At 44.9% G+C, this 6,000-nt stretch overlaps 4 non-coding genes across 4 annotated transcripts; all 4 read left to right on the forward strand.

Moving 5' to 3' along the window:
* The first annotated feature begins 2,148 nt into the window (after positions 1-2,148).
* Positions 2,149-2,220, forward strand: TRNAQ-CUG (transfer RNA glutamine (anticodon CUG)). Its single transcript has one exon. It is a non-coding gene; the product is annotated as a tRNA-Gln (tRNA).
* Positions 2,221-2,827: 607 nt separating this feature from the next.
* TRNAE-CUC (transfer RNA glutamic acid (anticodon CUC)) lies at positions 2,828-2,899 on the forward strand. The gene has a single exon. It is a non-coding gene; the product is annotated as a tRNA-Glu (tRNA).
* An 11-nt stretch (positions 2,900-2,910) lies between these two features.
* On the forward strand, positions 2,911-2,982 carry TRNAQ-CUG (transfer RNA glutamine (anticodon CUG)). The gene has a single exon. It is a non-coding gene; the product is annotated as a tRNA-Gln (tRNA).
* Positions 2,983-3,319: 337 nt separating this feature from the next.
* On the forward strand, positions 3,320-3,391 carry TRNAE-CUC (transfer RNA glutamic acid (anticodon CUC)). Its single transcript has one exon. It is a non-coding gene; the product is annotated as a tRNA-Glu (tRNA).
* Positions 3,392-6,000: the final 2,609 nt, after the last annotated feature.

Here is a 6,000-nt window from a genome sequence, read left to right on the forward strand (position 1 = left end):
TGTTTGAAGATACGTGGCAACCCAAATATCCGTGGATATCGCCTAATAAATCAAGAAGTAAAAATACTGGAGTACGAGGCGATATCGCGCTGTTCTGTACAGACCATGGAAGTATTCGCTAGGCACTGAAAGATGCGATACAATTCTGTAGTAGCACTGATAGTTCCATAAACTGGCAAAAAAAGCTTAGGATTCTGGCACGGCCACTGGAGTAGCAGGCCGACAGTTTTCGAATGCATATCGTTCATCGACACCCCAACCAGTTACCTTGGAGTGTCCTTGCAATGTTATCAAGATACAAAGAAGCAGCGGACAGAACAAGCTGAGCGGGTTTAGGCACAAACAACCACGTGGGGAAGCAGACGCCTCTCAATATTTGCGAAGTTGGCAGTGTGTAATGTGTTTCTTGTCGCCAAATGTTTTATATGTCACATGCATTATGTATGGCCCGGACGAGTGCGCAGGAAATGCACAAAATTTTTGCTGTTTTCGTGTGGCCGTCATCGTGGGAGCGTACAAGCCGCCTGAATTTGTTTCATTCAGTGAAAAAAGGCGGGCTTGGATTACAGAATTTGTTTTCGAAACGAATAGTTGCCCGATTCACGTTCCTGCGTGATGAAAGTAATGATTTTTTGCGAGGCGTCATCCAGACGAGGTTGGGTGACGCAATTCCAGAGTATATAGTTACGTCATGCACTGCACCAATAGTGTCAGTGAAAGAGTTTTGGTTTGAAGGAATGAGTGCTTATCGGTTTCATGAGAGTGCATTTTTCGCTAGAGTATCTGATTTCTGCCAAAAAAAGCAATTGTACAGAGATTTGGTTGATTTTATGTGTCCTGTTGCAAGATACAGGGCAATATATGTACTGGTGAACAAAAAAAAAAATGTTTTAAAGAGCGTTAAAAGAATGCCTGTGAGAGCGACCAACAAAACATTTTTATTCATGCTACATACGGGCACGCTTCTTGTAAAACCGTGGCTAAAAGACAAGGGAATACTTTTACCTTGGGGCATAAACTGCTACATCTGCAAAAAAAACGGAATATATTGATCATATTTTCCTGGATTGCTCGGACTCTGTCTTCCTTTGGGATATTCTGTAAAAGAACATTCAAAAAGGAATTCCCATTAACTCCATTCGGAATCCAGTTTTTACCATTCGAAGATACAGGAGCTGTGCCTTACGACATGGTGATGCTTCTTTGCATGCACAGTGGGTGGAAAACACGAATGGCTTTTCAAAATCTAGATGTACATATAAAGCCTGCCAGTGAATACATTAAAGAAAATATTCTGTTCATTGGAGAAGTGTACGAATCCCTTATTGAACCACCAGAGTGGTTACCTGTCTTTGAAAAATTGGCTGCGATCAAATATTACTAATTTATACTGTCAACAAAATACACTCGCACATCGCACCTTTAGTTTTTTTTTTGACTGGGGCCGATACCAACTTTTCTGTATTTATTTATTTATTGAGAAATCCCTGCTTTTACCAAAGGCATGTAAACGGGGGGGGGGGGGGGGGGAGGGGGTTACCTGTCTTTGAAAAAAACAAGTCTTCGTTATGACAGCACACTTGGTCACAAGACAATTGATTCCACTCTTGTACAGTATGAACAAAAAAAGAATAAGCATAAAGGTTCGTTCCAGTTCGATATTCTTTATATTTAAGGTCATGATCAGACCTTCTAAACTGATAATGCGGTAGTTTAAGGTGTCTTTAATAATGCCGGTCTTCTTATGGTATATCTGAAATAACAATTTCAAACGCAATTTTCTTCTGCGAGAGGAGAGCGCTTCCCATCCCAGCTCGTTTTTCATTTCAGTACACCTGTCACCTCGCTAATGTCTGTATCGCTATAAACAGGTTTTAAATTAAAAAAAATAAAAAAATGTCTCAAGGAGTAATGGTTAGCACTCTGGACTCTGAATCCAGCAATCCGAGTTCAAATTTCGGTGAGACCTTTCCTTTTTTTATTACTCTATAGCGTTTATATATAGATTTCAATAATTCAACTAACCACCTGGAAGGGACTTCTTTTTAGACACGGTGACGTCCATTACGGCGTGGTCTCGTGGCTAGGATACCTGGCTCTCACCCAGGAGGCCCGGGTTCGAATTCCGGCGTCGGAAAGTTTGGTTGCGGTCTCATGGTGTAACGGTTAGCACTCTGGACTCTGAATCCAGCAATCCGAGCTCAAATCTCGGTGAGACCTTTCCTTTCTTTATTACTCTGAAGCGTTTATATATACAATTCCAATAATTCAACTAACCGCCTGGAAGGGACTTCTTTTTAGACACGGTGGCCTCCATTCCAGCGTGGTATAGTAGCTAGGATACCTGGCTTTCACACAGGAGGCCCGGGTTCGATTCCCGGCGTTGGAAAGTTTGGTTGCGGTCTCATGGTGTAACAGTTAGCACTCTGGACTCTGAATCCAGCAATCTCAGTTCAAATCTCGGTGAGACCTTTCCTCATTTATTATTACTCTATAGCGTTCGTATATACAATTCCGATAATTCAACTAACCGCCTGGAAGGGACTTCTTTTTAGACACGGTGGCCTCCATTCCGGCGTGGTCTAGTAGCTAGGATACCTGGCCTCCTCACACAGGAGGCCCGGGTTCGATTCCCGGCGTCGGAAAGTTTGGTTGCGGTCTCATGGTGTAACAGTTAGCACTCTGGACTCTGAATCCAGCAATCTCAGTTCAAATCTTGGTGAGACCTTTCCTCATTTATTATTACTCTATAGCATTCGTATATACAATTCCGATAATTCAACTAACCGCCTGGAAGGGACTTCTTTTTAGAGACGTTGGCCTCCGTTCCAGCGTGGTCTAGTGGCTAGGATACCTGGCACTCACCCAGGAGGCCCGGGTTCAATTCCCGGCATCGGAATGTTTGGTTGCGGTCTCATGGTGTAACTGTTAGCACTCTGGACTCTGAATCCAGCAATCCGAGTTCAAATCTCGGTGAGACCTTTCCTTTTTTTATTACTCTATAGCATTTATATTTACAATTCCAATAATTCAACTAACCACCTGGAAGGGACTTCTTTTTAGAGACGGTGGCCTCCGTTCCAGCGTGGTCTAGTGGCTAGGATACCTGGCACTCACGCAGGAGGCCCGGGTTCAAATCCCGGTGTCGGAAACCGTGGTTGCGGTCTCATGGTGTAACTGTTAGCACTCTGGACTCTGAATCCAGCAATCTCGGTGAGACCTTTCCTTTTTTTATTACTCTATAGCATTTATATATACAATTCCAATAATTCAACTAACCACCTGGAAGGGACTTCTTTTTATTGACGGTGGCCTCCATTCCAGCGTGGTTTAGTGGCTAGGATACCTGGCTCTCACGCAGGAGGCCCGGGTTCAATTCCCGGTGTCGGAAACCTTGGTTGCGGTCTCATGTTGTAACGGTTAGCACTCTGTACTCTGAATCCAGCAATCCAAGTTCAAATCTTGGTGAGACCTTTCCTTTATTTATTACTCTATAGCATTTATATATACGATTCCAATAATTAAACTAACCGCCTGGAAGGGTCTTTTTTTTAGAGATGGTGGCCTCCGTTCCAGCGTGGTCCACCATTCCACTTCCGGTTGCGAAAGCGTTCGGACGTGTGTATCATGAGCTCCGTAGGAGCGGCATCGGCGGCTCAGCTTAGCCGCGGTTCCAGGATTGAAATGCCCCAGGATTATGCTGTTATTTTGCCCCCTCTGCCGACTGGGTATGTGGTTCAGAACACTGTTTTTCTGCATGCGGATGTAAAAGGAAGACCTTATCACGCGGAAAACTTTCGCGAGCCACTTTTTTGACGTGTTCAGCCCACCGAGGTTCTTGCGCTCGGCGCTTATCAAATGAACCACGTGTGGGCAGTGACGTGCCGAAGCACTGAAGGTGGAAAGAAACTTTTAACTGATCCGCAATTGACTGTGAAAGGCCTCAAATGCATGATAATCGACCCAAGCCACCGTGACGTCCGTCTGAAGCTGCATTGGTTGCTCTACCACGTACGAGAAGAGGACGTACGAAAGCACTGACCCCCTAGGGGACGGTGCTTGACGTAGGAATGGATAAGTGGCGAATTGATGGCTACACCCAGCAGAATACCATGACGAGAACCGTGACGGTCCGGCTAAAGGCTAAAGTTACGCTGGACGATATATTTCACCAGTTATGAGTTGGAGGAGAGCTCACACTTATTGTAGCAACCGGAAGAGCGCCGCGATGTTGGCGCTGCCAGCAGATTGGCCACATTAGGAGGGACTGTCGAGTCCCGAAGTGTGACACTTGCAAGCGTTTTGGGCACGCTCCTCGGAACTGCACGAAGACGTATGCAGCAGCTACACTGAACACCGGGAGCATGGATAAATCCGACCTCACTATGGACGAGGCCGAAGCAGAAGAATCGGTGAAATCAAAAACGCCTTGTGAAGGAAAAACGCCTAGGGCAGCAGGCATGACGCGATTGCAGAAAGAACCGCCAAGGTCGACTGACAGTGGGGGAGTACAACCTATCACGGATGCATTGGCGAAATCACAGGTGACTTCTGCGGAAAAAAACATTCAGTACAGGAGGCGTGATGGTAAGAAAGAAGCAGGAAAAACGGGTGAACCTGCGTGTATGCAAGCGGCCGCAGAATCATTGACGAGCGCAAAGGAGACAGATGTTTTAAACGACGCAACCGCTGCAACAGATGAGAGCGAATCATCTACTCTAACTGTCCAGGAACCTGCCGAGGGAGATGCCATGGAGTGGCCCGACGCCGAGGAACCAGGTACGGGAGGGAAACGACCACGAGACGCAGCCTCAAATGAATCAAGTGATATGAGCAATCAAGAACCACCACCGAAAGCAGCTCTCCTTCGGAGGCAACAACTGGCGGTCAAACATAATATAACAGAAGGGGAATAGAAGACGGGAAAACCGGCCTCTTGACAACACATTATGTGTCGCCTTCTATCAAGAAGGTGCACCGGACGACTAAATAGGCGGAGTTCGGCTAAGACGGTATGGTGAGCCGCTACATGTATTTAAAAAAAATGAGTCTGAAACTTAAAAGAGCAATACGTTTTGCCAGCTTAAATGTACGCGGATTACCTTCAAGAAGGCGGCAGTACCAGTTGAGTAGGGTGTTTTCAGAGCATGACTTGGATGTGATTGCTGTGCAGGAAACTAAAATAGCGACAGAGAAAGATACCGATCATATAACGTTACCTTTTCGCTCAATGTATAACATCTGTGTATCCCATGCTGATGGCTTATCAGAAGGGTGTGCGCTCTTCAAACGACGATCGAGAGGGGTTGTTGAAAGAAGTGTAGCAAGCAGCGATAAAGACGCTACGTAGTGTGTGATTTTTCTTTCTTGAATTTCGAATGGCGTGTCATGTGCGTTTATGCTCCGAACCGAGACAGTGAAAGGAAAGTTTTCTTTAAAGAAATAAGTAACTTACTGGAATGTGACAAATATGTAGTCCTTTTTGGTGATTTTAACTGTGTTTGTAGAAAGGAGGACCGTGCCAAGCCGGGCCAGTCATTATAAAAGCACAGTGTTCTTAAATGATATGGTTTCAGAAAATGGCCTGGACGATGTTGGTTTATGTATGTCTAATTGCAGTGTTCAGTTTATGCACTTTCATGGTCTAAGCCGCGCACGTTTAGACAGAGCGTACATATCACTGGACCTTATTATGTGCTGCGATGAATAAGTTGTTACACTAGTGTCTTTCAGCGACCACTGTATGAGTAGTTTCACACTTGGTGCTAAAGACAGGACTCCGAAATTTAACTGGCACTTGTGGAAACTAAACAACCATATCTTGAAAGATGAATCTTATGGTAAAGATGTAACTGAAGTTCTCACGAAACCCTACGCTAATCAAAAAGATGACTGGGAAACAAAGTGGGAATTTTTCAAACAAGAGGTTAAAATGAATGCAATAGAACGATCTACAAAAAATAGGTTCGAGAAGAAACAGGCTGAAAAGAACCTGCAAAG

Source organism: Rhipicephalus microplus, chromosome 6 (genome assembly GCF_043290135.1).
Source record: "Rhipicephalus microplus isolate Deutch F79 chromosome 6, USDA_Rmic, whole genome shotgun sequence".
Taxonomy (NCBI): domain Eukaryota; kingdom Metazoa; phylum Arthropoda; class Arachnida; order Ixodida; family Ixodidae; genus Rhipicephalus; species Rhipicephalus microplus.